At 42.2% G+C, this 14,560-nt stretch overlaps 1 protein-coding gene across 1 annotated transcript in view; it reads left to right on the plus strand.

The window, feature by feature from the left end:
* The first annotated feature begins 6,007 nt into the window (after positions 1 to 6,007).
* The window catches only part of IL1RAPL2 (interleukin 1 receptor accessory protein like 2), a 969,697-nt gene continuing 961,144 nt past the window's right edge, over positions 6,008 to 14,560 (plus strand). The window contains exons 1-2 of the mRNA XM_070605106.1: positions 6,008 to 6,048; positions 6,974 to 7,140. The gene's annotated coding sequence lies outside the window, so the exon portion shown is untranslated. The remainder of the gene's footprint in view (positions 6,049 to 6,973; positions 7,141 to 14,560) is intronic.

Raw genomic sequence — 14,560 nt, forward strand, 5'->3', positions numbered from 1 at the left:
CCTCTGAGAAATGACACCAAAGGCTTCACATGTGGGAAAAATAGATTTCACTAAAATAGCCTAGCCAAGTTGCTGAACAAATAAACAAGCAAGCAAAAACAAAAACAAGCTCCAGAGACTGGGGAGGGGAATCACTGTCCAGAGTTGCTACAATGTATTAGCTAAAGGCTTCGGTTTTCAACCCAAATTACAAGATATGCAAAACCCCCCCCCCCCAAAACCAAAAACACAGAAAACCATGACTCACATACAGGAGGGAGAAAACAACAACCAGGCAACAGAAACTGCCTGTGAGAGGTCCAAGATGTCAGATTTAACAGATAAAGACTTCAAAGAAATTATTATAAATATGTTTTTAACAAAAGTAAAGAATGCTTAAAGAAGTAAAATAAGTTATGATGAAAATGTAATGAAATAGAGAATACAATAAAGAGGAATTATTTTTTTAAAAGGAGCCAAATGGAAATTCTGTAGTTCGAAAGTACAATAACCAAAATGAAAAAATTGTTAAGAGGAGCACAACAGTGGTTTTGAACTGGCAGAAGAAAGAGTCAATTAACTTGAAGATAGATTGTTAGATATTATGTAATCTGAAGAACAGAGAGAAGAAAATAGTAAAATAAGAGGAGGGCTTTGGTGAAATGTGGGATGCCATTAAAACACACTAAATGATGCATAATGGGAGTACCTAAAGGAAAGGGGAAAAAGGAGCAAAAAAAATTATGGAAATAATGACTGAAAACTTCTCTCATTTGATTAAAATATTAATGTACATGTGCAAGAAAGTCAATGAACTATGAAAAGGATAAACACCAAGAGTTCCATATACAGACACCCTATCGTAAAAATACTGAAGGACAAATAGAAAGAGAAAAATTTTTAAAGCAGCAAGAGAGAAATGACTGCTCCCGTACAAGGGAACCCCAATAAGATAAACAGATGATATAGCTCAGAAACAATGGAGGCCAGGCAGTAGTGGGAGGACATATTCAAAGTGCTGAAAGAAAAAACCTATCAATGAATATTCCATATCCATCAAAACCAGCTTTCAAAAATTAAGGCAAAATAAAAAAATTCTCAGATGAACTAATAATGAGAGTATTTGTTGAAAGAAGATCCATTTCATAAGAAATACTAATTGAGGTTCTTCAGTATGAAAGCAAGAGACCCCACAAAGCAATTTCAGTCCACATGGAAAAACAAACAGCACCAAACGGTAATTATATAATTATAAAAGACAATATAAATAAATATTTGTTTTCCTTTATTCTCTTCACTGATTTAAAAAACAATTGTATAAAACAATATGTGTACATATATATAATATTATATTATATACAATTATATATGCATATAATAATATATAAATATAATTGTAAATAATATATATGTATATATAATTGTGCTACTGGGCTTATATAAAAATGTAATCTATTTGACAATAACAGTGTAAATGAGGAGCAATGTTATATTACTGTAAGAAAATGGCACCAGATGGTAATTCAAATCCAAAGGGAAAAATGAAGAGAACCAGAAATGGTAAATAATAATATAAACTATTTAAATATATATTTGCTTTCTTTTCTTCTCTCTGCTTCTTTTAAGACATAAAATTATATAATGTAATAATTATTACAATGCAGTTTTGGGCTTATAACATATAGATGTAATATGTATAATAATAATGATACAAGAATGGAAAAGAGGGAACACAGCTATATAAGAGTAACATTTCTATTTGTCACTAAGATTAAGTTAATATAAATCTGAAGGAGAAAGTATATATGTATGTTCCATAGTTTATTCAATCTGTGTCCTAATGATAGATAATTAGGGTGTTCATGATCAAAACAAATACTTGTTGGGTGGAAAATAATAGATGTACATAGTGAATATTTCTAAGTATAAATGGAATTGCATTAGTTAGTTATTGCTACAATAATGCATCGTGACCAAAAACCCACAAGGTATCAGTGTCATACGACAAGAAACATAAATGTTTATAAGGTTTGTAAATCCACTTGGGTTCAACTGATCTCATTTGGGCTTGCCTGGGCTTGACCTCATGCTGTGGGCTGGTTTCAAGTTTGCTCCCTGTATCTCATCATTCTCCTTGGACCAGGAGCTGCCCAGGACTACTGGTGGGTGGAAGAAGCATGAGAGGCCAAGCCATTAGCACCAAGTCTGCTAATATACCTTTGGTCAAAGCAAGTCACACGGCCAACCCCAGTGGAGTGGGAAAATATGCTCCTCTTATTCTAGTGGGAGCTACTCAAAGTCACAAGGCAAAGGGTTTAAATAGACAATTCTTTAACAGTGAGGGTGTGACAAATTCCAGTGTACTACATAATACAAAACATAAATTTGTCTTTCACCTCACTTTGCCAATCACCCCCTCTTCCAAAATACAACTATTATTGCCAATTTCTTGAGTATTCACTCAGAAATATGTTTTTATATATGAGTGTATATCTAGTGAATTGGTCCATGTCAGTAGTTTGACAGACATTGCCATATTCTTCTCCAAAGTGCTCATCCTAGTTTACACTCCAGCTAACTGTGATTGAGGGTCTGTTTCTTAACATGCTTGCTTAAGACTCTGTACTATGGAACATTTATTCTTTGACATTATGGTTTAGTTTGCAGTTATTTCTACATTTACATATGTCCATTTACATTTTTTAACTACATAATATCTATTCAAGTCCTTTGCCTATTTTTCTATTGGGTTGATTTTTTTCTAATTGATTTGAAAGAGCCCTTTATATGCTAATAAAATTCCCCCTTCGCTTTGCTGCAATTTTTCTCCCAGTTTATAGTTTGTCTTTTGACTTTGCTTATGGTGTAGTAAAATTCATCAATTTCTTTCCTTATGGTTCAAGGGGTTTAAGTTTTGCTTAGAAAGGTGCTCCTCACCTGGGGAGATCCACTCTTCGAGATTCTGATTTAATAGATCTGGGGCATGGCGTGGTCCCAGGAATCTTTAACAAGATGCTAAACCCATAATTTTGGCCATTAGCCAGGTCTAGGAACACCTTACTATCCTACCAGGCAACCTTGAAATTTGCTTTGGGCAGAGAGAATAAAGTACAGCATATTTTTTGGTTATTTTTTGCAAAGCTATTTATCCCGATTATTAACCTCTTAAACACTTTTGGCTTCACTAAATGGTTATCAGCTCTTCTCTCCATTGATCAGTGAGCACATATTTAGTGCCCATAATTTGCCAAACTCGGTAAAGTCCTGTTCATAATATTATTAGGAAGATGATGATACTGACCCTACTCTAGCGGAACGTGGGAATTGATTTGTCTCTTCAGCAGTAGTGATTGAATTGTATTAAGTCATGCCCACACTCTCACCTATTTCTTTCTGTAACCAAGGGCAGTTTTGCAAAAAGAGCATCTATACATAGGGATACTAACCATAATTTGATGTATAGGCCATAGTCATGAAATAGATTGGGCCTAATAGTCCTAAAAAGATATGACTCTGGCCTTGTTCTTTGGTGCTTATCATATGACAATGGTGATGCCAGATCTCATTATTAGCTCCTTGGGTGATTTCACTCACTGCCCTTTTTCCTTTCCTTTGCTTGGCAGAATTGAAAGGTTTTCTTGAAAATGCTTCTCCATTGTTAATATGTATATGAAATCACCCGAGGATCTTGTTAAAGTGAAGATTCTGATTTGGCAGTTCTGGGAGTGTGGCCCAAGATTCTGCATTTCTAAGAAGCTCCCAGCTGATGCTTCAATGCTGCTGGTCCATGGATAACACTTGGAGGAGCAAGGCGCCAGACCATAAAGTCTCACTAAATTGTTTCTGAGAGGTCATGGGTTCCTTCCCCATTTTCTTGGCATCTTCTTCCTTTTTGGACTCTTAATTGTCACACTCCTCAGCTCCTTTGAGATTGCTTCATTTAACCATAAACCAGACCAGTAGGATTGGCCAAACAAGCAGCTCTCTTCGATGGGTACCAAGAGCCCGTTCCCCATCCAGAGAAAATCCACTTATCTGCCATGATGCCTTAAATTTCCAATTCTGGAAAGTCTTCTTAAAGTCTCTGGTGAAAAGTGATGTTACTCAGGAGAGTAAGCTTTTCCAGACTAGTTAGGCATTAATCAGACTGGAATATCAACCATTGTCATCAGCAGAGAGAGTAGTTAAAGAATGGTAGGTACACAGGAGAGTAACATTTGGTAGGGTGAGAGGTGCTAACTTGGATATATAGAAAGCTTGGATATATAAAGGCACTGGGTGTTAGAGTGAAGTTGGGTCAAATTTGGTGTAGAAAAATGATGAAAGGAGGAATCAGCAGGACAGAAAGAGGGCTTTTTGTTTTACGTTTTGATTTTAATGTGTTGTCTACCTGACAATTTGCTTAGGGATATTATTGGCTGCTATCCTCAGTGAGCTCCCTTCACACTGACTGCTGGCACCTAAACGCTCTAATGTAAGTGAGGGGCCTAGTGGCTTGGCCTCTCTCAGCCCAGCTGTTCTGCTGGGGCCCAGGGCCTGAGGTCTTGGTGCTATGCTATAGGGCTAGACTGGAGGCACCAGGTACCCAACTAGGAAGGTGAAATGTAGGGAGGTGGTGTTCTTCCACTCTGCCGTTCCTGGCTGGTTGAAAACACATGGCATTGAGAGTAACATTGATGTAAGTGGGGCTGGTTGGCTGGAAGTGGTGATGAGGGCTGAGCAGAGCAAGCACGCGGGCAGAGAGAAATTTACTTGAGCTCTGTACCAAAGAGGCAGTGAGGAATGGCTGTCTAGGTCCCTTGGGAAGAATGGGCGTATATCTGAAAAACAAAAACAAAAGAGCAGTTACAAAACAGAAGCAGAAACTGCAGGCCATTTTCTCTGTTTCAAAAATACAGCCCCGCCTCCTCCCCGCCCCCTGCGGCGCACGTAAACACCTGGGAGGGTAACTGGCCTTGGTTCCTGCCAAAAGGACTTTTCCTTCAGCGTCCGACCTCTCTTGATTCCCCGACTTAACCTTAATTGCAGAAGGAATTTTCCCGCGTGGGGTTTCGAGGGATTTGATAGGTGAGATGGTCCTCAGAATGCTTAAACTTGGCATGAGAGGTGAGAGAAGAATAGTAACTTTAATTGTGCACAGGCTTGGGCCCTAAAAGTTGAGTGGATGTTGGACGGAGGTCAAGCGGCCAAGGAGGCTGACTGAGAAGGCGCGGGTGCGCGCTGTGCGCCACGCACGGAGCGCTCAGTGACTCTTTCTCGGTCCCTCTCTCCATCTCTCCCTCACTCGTTCTCTCTCTGTAGCTAATGCAGAGCGATGGAGCAGCCTAGGGAGAACAGCTGGAGAAAGCTCAGGGAAAGACAAATTAATAGGAGCCCAGCACAGCAGCAAATGTTGGAGCACAGCGCTCATCTGATCCGTTAAATGAACAATCCTGTTAAGTGTGTTAATCAGCAAGGCGCCCATGAGCTGAGCGGGACTCTCTGGGAGATACCTGGCGTGGAAACGGTACTCTTCATTCGCTGCAATCCAGACCCTGTCAGTTCCTGAGTCATAGTTCCTCTCCACTATCAGTCTTAAAGAGAGGAGCTCCTGGGATGCATGACCTTGGTGAGCGGGTGGTCAGGATCATCGCTGGCAAGTCTCAGACACCGGAATGAACAGTCATGGTCTGGGGGTTCTATCGCCGAGCACATCCTGGGGTTCCAGGACCCTCCTTGCCCACTGTGTGATTGACAGGCTGGAGAACCCTGAGACTTAAGGATCTTTAATATGGGAAGGGTTTGGAAAAGAGTTCTCTCTGGTACTAGGAAGCTTGCATTATGAATACAATTAGGTGGCCTTTAATAATATTAAATTCTGGCCTGGGGGGAACCAAGCAGGTGACCTCCTGGCTGAACTAGATACCTGTTCAATGAGTGGAACAGGGGACCAGGTTAGCTGAAAAACTTTGTTTAGTGGCTTTCCACGTTTGCACTCGGCTCTGCGCTCGCCCAACCCTGTATGCCGGCCTACACTGGTACGGACGCTAGACGGCGCTGCCGGGACGCGCTTTCCTTCTCCCGGGAAAGGTAAGAGACAGTGCTCTTTCTTTTTCTTTTTTTTTTAAACCAGGAGATGGGGGACTCGGGGTTGGCAGCCTTTTCCACTCTCCCTCCCCTCCTCGCGCTCCCAAATCCAAAGGGGTGTGGAAGAGGAGGAGGAGCAGCAGTAACCGTTTTCCATGACGCGCCAGAGCGGTTCTCTCATCCCCACCTCCTCCCCGGTGCAATCAGTCAGCCCGGAGGCACCAAACTGTTAGCGACCAAGACACAGCTCTAGGTGATTTCCACTACCCTTCTCCCCGCTCCTGTAGGCATATTTTGGAAGCCGCAGCAGCGGTGGCAGGATGTGAGGCGAGCCTGGAGCGCACTTCCCTCTTCGGAGCTAGGAGAGACGTGTAGGCTTATTGCGCACTGGCTGGAGAGGGTTCCCGGGAAAGGCTAGAGCTGCAAACAAGCGGGAGAGAGGCGGGCAGGCAGAGTTTGCACCTGCCGCCTGCGCTGCCCTCTGGGCTGAAGGGCTGTTGCCCTCTGTGGCGTGCGTTCCTCACGAGGGGCGTGAGGGCCACAGGCTGAGGCGTTTGCGTCCCGCGGTGCACCATTTGGCCAAAACAAGGTGCGGCTGGAGCAAAGCTGCTCCGAAGTAAAGTCGCGAAAAAGGAAGAGGCTAGGAGGCAGGCGACTTAGGAGAGGCTGGTCGCGGAGCTGAGAGGTGGCACCTGTCATTCTAGCGAAGGGGCCGAGTGATTTAGGAACCTTCTTTAAGCTCTCCCTGTCCTGCTCCCCCTAAAGTCCGTAGAAGCTCTGCTGAACTCTAGAAATCTTCCCTGGGCGGGGAGAAGTTTCTGAGCATCCTCTTTGGCTAGGACAGAGAGTAGAGAGAACAGGCAGGCGGAGCTGCTCTGGCCGCTGCTCTGGAAGACACTGTCTTCCCCCCCGCCCCCGCCTTCTCCAGCCCTGCTCGCCTTTGGGCAGCCTCTCTGGCCGCTCCGGCAGCTTGAGCCGGCGCTCTCTGGAACCCGGCTCTCCATCTCGTCCTGGACTGCGGCCCAGCGCCCCAGACATGGAACTGTATGCGTGAGCCCTGTTGGACGTCGCCGGCCGTTTGCAAGACTCAGACAGGTAATGCCTGCTCGCAGAACTGGACAGTTGTCTGGCAAGGGCCAGGGGAGAACGTGTTAGGCTCTCAGGTGACAGCAGAGAGCAGGGAGGCTGCAGTCAACAGGGACTCTACCTCTCCTGCAGTCCTGGTCCCCGCGCCTGGAAACGCTTGCCGGTTTCCTTTCTCTCTCTTCAGCCCTCCCAGAAAGTTTAGGGACCAGAGCTCCCAAGGCCTGGGGCTCCTTGCGGAGGAGGAGCGCGCCGCCTGCCAGGTCGAGCTGGTGCGTTGCGTTTCCGCGGCCGGATCTTTGTAGTGTCTGCGGCTGGCTGGCGGGCTCTGTGGCCTGGAAGGCACTTTCCCACTGGCCCCTTCTTTCTTACTCTGCCCATATTTCTGCCCGCAGCCGAGAGAGTAAACTGCGTGGGGATGGGACACAAGAGGCAGCTCCTGGGCAGAGCACCGAGGGATTCCCTAGCAATTTGTTCCCGCTCTTGGGGATTCCCAGCTAGCATGAGACAAGGGGGAGCTCTGGCGACCTGAGGCCATCTCTGCCTGCCTGCCCTGAGAACCTAAAGGGACCCCAGCACAGACCCTGGGACGCCCTGTCTCCTCTCTTCACTGGAGCCTCTGCTGCCCCTTGAGCCGGTTTCTCAGGTTGAATGACCCTCTCTGAACCCTTGCTCATGGGAGAGGACCGACCCGCGCTAAGTTGCGCTTGACTCCTGGCGAAAGAACCCCAGAGAGGGAGAGAAGGGACATCCACAGCATGTGACCCGCCTTCCCACTCTGAGCCCAGAATTGGAGCAACCAGTTTGATTTGTCACTATCAGACGTTTAGGAAAAGTGCTTTGGCAAAGAGACGTGGCAAAGGAAGTGTGGGTTATAATAATTCACTGTTCCAGGGGTTTCTCCTGGTTCCTGCGACCCGGGGACTTAGGGAGGAGACAGTAAACAGGTATTTAAGGCTTCCTGCATGCCACCCACAAAAGTTGTGGCTGGGCTGAAGTGCTGGAAAAGTACTTCTTGACTGAAAGCTACCCTAGAGCCCACGGAGGCGGGGTTTGGGGGGTGGGGATCTATTCACGAATAATTTGCTCCCCACCACTACCTTCAATCTCACCTTCTGTAGACTTCCAAGAAGAAATTTTTCTCTCTTCCTGGCCAGGGGGAGCCAAGTTGTAGATTATTTAACATGTGACGGGCATAGCCAGGGGTCAGACCCCAAGGAAAGAAGGGAGAGAGGAAAGAACATGTCCCTTAGGCTTTGCCAGTTCAGCAGGCATGTACTGCTCGGGAAGGCTACCTCAGTTATACAGCCCCTGGAAGGGAAGGAGTTAAGTGTCCGGGACAGTGTGCAGGACTGGAGGCTATTATCCCACTGACATCCCAGGCCCTCACCTCTACCCCTGCACGGGCTCTCTCTGAAGAGTTGGGGGCGGTGGTGCCCTTGTGATGCTGCGCTACTGAGCTCTTTGCCAACAGGGTTACAGGCACTTAGGCTTCTGCAGGTCTTGCCACTCTCGGGATGCGTTTTTCTCAGTGCTCCTTGCTTCCCCAGACAGGAATGAGGCAACTACCCTGGGACCTAGGGAGAGTGAAATTCCCAGGTATACGTGAGCTGAGGCTTCAGGAAGAAGTGCCTACCTGTGCCCATTCCATGCTTTCTACTCCTCCTCCGCGGAGCAACCCTTTCTATAGGGCCACTACTATCTGAGAGCAAGGTGGCTGGCCTGGATGCAGTGGCTCCAGCTCTGAGCCTCCTGCTCACCATATGAGCTCTCCAATTTGGGGGCTGCCTTGGGCTAGACAGCCCGCAGTTACCCTTGGTGGAAGAAGATGATTTAAATAGAAAGCAATTTAAATGTGGGTAAAAGGCTGCAGCACCAAAGGCTCCTGCTCTAGCCCCAGCGGGTCAGGAGGGGCAAGTGGCGACCCAAGCTGCCTCTGTGACTGCGAGCCATGGCTGCTTCTGCTGGTTAGGCCAAGGCCATGCCTTCAGAGCAGTAGAGTTGGGGATTTAAGCTGGGCTTTTTGGTATGGCCTCTGCTGCCCTCACTGATTTCTGGATGGTCTTAACTCAGGTTGAGCAATTGGGCTGTTTTCAGTTTTTATGGGCCTCCTACTGCTAGGACCTCTACATGCAGAGGCTAAGGGCACTGGTCAGGTGTAGGGGATGTTGGAGTGCCCCTGGACTGTGGCTTTTACAGGTAAAATCAAGTCTGAGTCTTGATTTACCCATTCATTTCCTGAGACATTATTATTTGATCGAGTAGAACTTTCTTGTTTGCCAATAACTGGTGATAGAGTCCATACAAGAATATGCTGCTTACCACGGTGAACTGATGGTGTGGCTACCTGGAGAAGAGCCCAAATTATCCACTTGGCACATGTCTCCACAGGGACAAAGCCATTGAAGTTTTATTTAGCTTTAAGAGAAATACTCTAAAGAGTCCAACCTTATAAAAGAGATGAATCATGAAGTGACTGTTCCAGTTTTCTTTAAAACAGTAAACTTCATTGTATCAAATATGTTGGCTTGTATAGTTCATTGAAGTAGCTCACGGCAAAATATTTGCTATTTGAGAAGGGGAAAGGCTGGGATAGTGAAATGAGTTAAAATATGGTTGAAATGATCATATACTTTGGTAAAACAGAATTGTGTGTTCACAGCTGTTCCTTTACGGAAGTCATCACTGTATGCAGTTTGAGTAGATTCTATGACAGGTTGTTGCAGTATAATGAAACTTAAAGGAGAAAGATACATTTTCTCCCTTGTACTTTTGTTTTCTGTAACTGTGACAGTACTGATTGCAGCCAGGACTGTTAGAAGAAGAATAAACCCATTGCCTTCTTCATTTGAAAAGTACTGTAAACTCCTTGATGAACATGCACTATGACCAAGTGGAAGAAATAAAGAATCCCAAGCTTTAGCTGTTTAGTAACAAGATGTAAAAGTAAGAAAAGTCACCACCAAACCTTAAAGTGTGGGCTAACAGGGCTTTTCAGGCTGATTTCTAGCTGTAGCCAGCAGCCCACACTGCTTCACCCCTGGGGTTTGTGTCTCGAGCCTACATCAGGAAGCCATGATCAGAGCCAGCTTGGTGGAGAAAGATAGATAAATGTTGAATGTGCAATGTGTGCTTTAATTATCCTGAGCTAGGACGTGAAAAAAGAAGCCTCTTATTAAGTTTGGGTTCTGAGCTGTCAGTGCCAAGGGATTGGCCAAAGTAACACATGCCTGGCCAATATAAGGCCTGATGCAAAGGTGTACTGCGTGGGTCCGTTTGGCCAAAGCTACCATGAATTCAAACTCTTTGGGCTGATTCCCTTTGAACTGCCTCCCAATGAGATCGGAGGCACTGTCATGAATTCATCGTGGGCAAGTTTCTTTCTGGCTTCCCCGGCCACAGTCATGGCTCCAAATCTTTGATCAAATAGCCTAAATACATATTCTTTGTGCTGAGGAGCCCAGCTTTAGCCGCCTTCTTGCTTTATGTTTTTCCCCTTAAAACTCACCTCTTCATGTAGCTGTACCTTGCTTCCCTCCTGAGTTCCAAAATGCTTTTTCCCTGGCTTGCTTTATTCCTCCATCTGGGTATTTTATTGGCATGTGAAATGTATTCAAACACTAATTTGACACTCCGCCTCAAACCTCATTCATCTGTGATTCCTGTGTGCTTTATTTATTCCTGCCTCGTGTATCCTGTCTTTTATTAAATGCCTTGAGTTCTGTCTCTGGAATAGGTTTTCTCCTTTGCATTGCTACTGTTCCACTCCCTGTCAAGTCCTCTGGATTCTTTTTTTTTCGTAGGTCCTTGGGATTCTTGGGTGGGCCTGCTATAAAAGCCTCTTCTTCTTGTCTTTGGTCTATTCTCCAATTCAGTATATCCTACATATTAGGACAAATCTTCCTGAAGCCCATTTAGTTCTTTACCTAAGAGTGTGGGATACCTCGTGAGTGGATGTTAAGTGGTGTAGATCGTTGAATCTGAATTTCTGACAATTAGAATTTCTAACAGAGTTGCCTGACACGTTAAATAAAGGTTGTGTTGTAACGGCAGGAGGTTTTCCACCACTCCAGATATGTGCCTACCCTGGCCAACCACTGGGTTGGATTTCAAACATCAGATTTGGGAGATTGAACTAGAGGACTTTTGTTACTACTAACCCAAATATTGTATCATCTTTAAATATCCAGGGACCCAAATAAGAGTGTTGTCTCCTATCAGTCTGCCTGCTGAAATTACTCCTTGAAAAATTATTATTATGGCTGTGTTTCAGAGTCTTTTCTTTTACAGTCTTTTCTTTTATAGTTACTATGCCTGAATAGGTTGCTTTGTCCTGGCATACTTGGGTGTGTGTCACACATCTAGGAAACAAATAAATCATTGTACTTTGTTTTAAATTTGTAACATTTATATTGTGCTTGTTTTATACTTTGTTAAATGCTTTTCCCTTTTCCTTATCTTGCTTAGTGTTCATAATTATCTTGTGAGATGGGTGGTCTTTCATTATTACACATGCTGGAAACCAAGAATCCAAGTATTTAAATGATTTCTCCAAGGTAGTACAGCTAAGTTGGGAACTTGATTTTGTTGATACTACAAATCTATTATTTGTCTGAGGTCCTGAGCTCAGATGGCACCAGTCTAAAGCAACTTCATTTTCTCCCCACTAGCTATAAAGTCAAGACCAGATTCTTTGGACAAAAATCTGAGGCTCTTTGAGATTTAGCCTCCCCTTACCTAGCCAGCCTTATTTCTCACTACTTTCCTGCTCACATGGTGACCTGGCTGGACCTGATAGCTCACCTTACATAACCTTTGTTATTCATTCTTTGTACTTTTGCTTATGCCGTTCTTTTAACTTGGAGTGTCTTCCTTCTCCCCCTCCCATCTCTACTACTCTGCTTGTTGAGAATTAATCGTATTCAAGAATCAGCTTAAGTGCCACCTCTTCTCTACAGCTCTCCCTACTCTTTCTCTCATGCTCTGTAGTCGAATTTCTCGCTTTTTGGGAACTCTCTTGACACTGTTGATTCCTCTTTTATGTTACTTTGTTATGTTACCTTGTTCTGAAGCCTTTATTATTATTTGTTTATCACTTTATCTCCTCTACTAAAGTTTAAACCTCTTGAAGGCTGTCTTATCTGTCGCTTATTCTGCAGAGTGCCATGCATACAGGGGGTATCCATTACATATTTATTTGAGTTGCCATTGAGATCTCAGGGTTAGCCTTAGCATTTTACTGAAAATCTCTATCTAAATGATAGTTTCAGGTTAAATAGGAAATTGCCAAATCTGTTATCTGCCAATAATGCTACGAAGCAGTATAATAGGGCAGTGATTTTTAATAGTTGTGTTCTAGAAGTGCTCTGTCCAATAAACATGTGGTTGTATAAATTTAAATTGATTACAATTGAATAAAACTAAAAATTCAGTTCCTCAGTCACACTAGCTACATTTCAGCTGCTCAATAGCCACATGTGGCTAATGATTACTGTATTGGAAAGTGCAGCTATAGAACATCCCCATTACTGAAGAAAGTTCTATTGTATGGTGCCATTATGCAACAATGGTTCTCCACATTTATTTCCATCTAGAAACACATTCACAAAGGCAACTGCTTTTATGAGTTTATGCAGAGTTATTCACTGTCGCCAGTGCCATAGTGCTGCCACTTTCCTCCTTTCTCAGAACACGAATCAGTTAGTAACATTATAGAAATCACCTCGACTCCATTTGAGGGAAAACTGAGATATTTACATCACATCAGACCCTAAAATAAATTCCAGATGAAATTCTGAAGAAACAGAATTATAAGGAACTTGCCCTTCCACATATAAATTGTATTAGAAATTATAATAATTAAGTACTGTGGTATTTGTGCAGGCAGAGACAGATCAATTTAACAGAATAGTGTCCAAAGAAATAAACTCAAGTATGCTGTGGATTTTAAGATATGATAAAGAGGCATTTTAAACCCACGGGTTGGGAAACAAGATGGACTTTTCAATAAATATGGTTACGACAACAGGGTTAGTCATTTGAGGAGAAAGTTAATAAAGCTACATCTGTACTCACTATTTAAATCAAAGTTAATTCCAGCTAGAGCAAAGATTTAAATGTAAAAAAATAAACTATAAAGGTACTATAAAATTTTATATATTATTTTGAAATGTATATATTTAACTGTGATTTAACATATAATATTTTTACAGTTTTGAGATTGAGTTGCATTTTCTTATCATTTCATGAAGAGTGAAGACTTGAAAAGATTAATAAATTTAACCTTCAAAAAAAATCTGTATGGCAAAAATTACCATAATCAAGATTAGAAAAACAGACAACAAACTAGGAAAAATATCTATGACACATAAAAAAGGGTAGATATTCTTAGTATATACAGAACTCCTAAACATCAATTAAAAAATGTCCTCATAGAAAACTGATAAAAAGTTATGAACAGAATAATAAAGGAAGGCATACCAACAGACAAACTCACTTTGCAGATAAAAACTAACAGTTTTCACCTATCAGATTAGAAAAGGTTTAAAGATTATCAAAACACGGTGTTGACAATGCTGTAGGGATACGGATGATCTAGTGCACTGTTTAAATTGGAGGTTTATTTGGCAATCTGTATAAAAATATAAAATGTACATATCTCCAATGAGCTAGCGATTTGACTAAGAATTTTTCTAACAGGATAAATGAAAGTGCTAAAAGATACATATACATGAATGTTTATTAACATTTTGTTTATAGTAACAAAGATTTGAAAACAACCTAACTGGCTGTAATAGTGGATTAACTATGCAAATTGGGATGTGTCAATTTAGCCAATTATTATGTATATGTTAAAGATAATGTAGACCTACATTTATTGATGGGGAAAAATATCCATATATACAATTTAATGGAAAAGGTAGGTTACAAAGCAGTGTAATTCAATTTCTGAATACTTCTATTTCTGTACATCTACATGAGCATATAAGCATATGAAAATGTCTAGAAAATTGTTCACCAAAATGTTAGTTATAGGTGGAGGGATTTTGGAGTTTTCTTTTTAAAAGTGTTTATGCTTTTAATTATTTATATTTACAGTGAATGATAAAAGCATATATAATACTTGTAAAATGCTTATCTCAATACACAATACTCAAATGCTTAATGCATTACCGTAGTTATTATACTTATATCGTTTATAAGATAAGATAAAGTTCATGCAAATTTCAGAAGGATTCAAGTGTTAAATGTAAAAAAAAAAAAAGGAAGGTATAAATTAACTAGAATAAAATAAAAGTAACTTGGAAAGACTTTCTAGTAATAAAAATAAGGAAGAAATCAAGAAAAATCAATAGATCATTTTGCTTAACATTGAAAATGTATATGTGTAAAACATATAACAATAATAGGTAAAGATAAATTGGGACAAATA

The sequence above is a fragment of the Equus przewalskii genome, chromosome X, assembly GCF_037783145.1.
Source record: "Equus przewalskii isolate Varuska chromosome X, EquPr2, whole genome shotgun sequence".
NCBI lineage: Eukaryota > Metazoa > Chordata > Mammalia > Perissodactyla > Equidae > Equus > Equus przewalskii.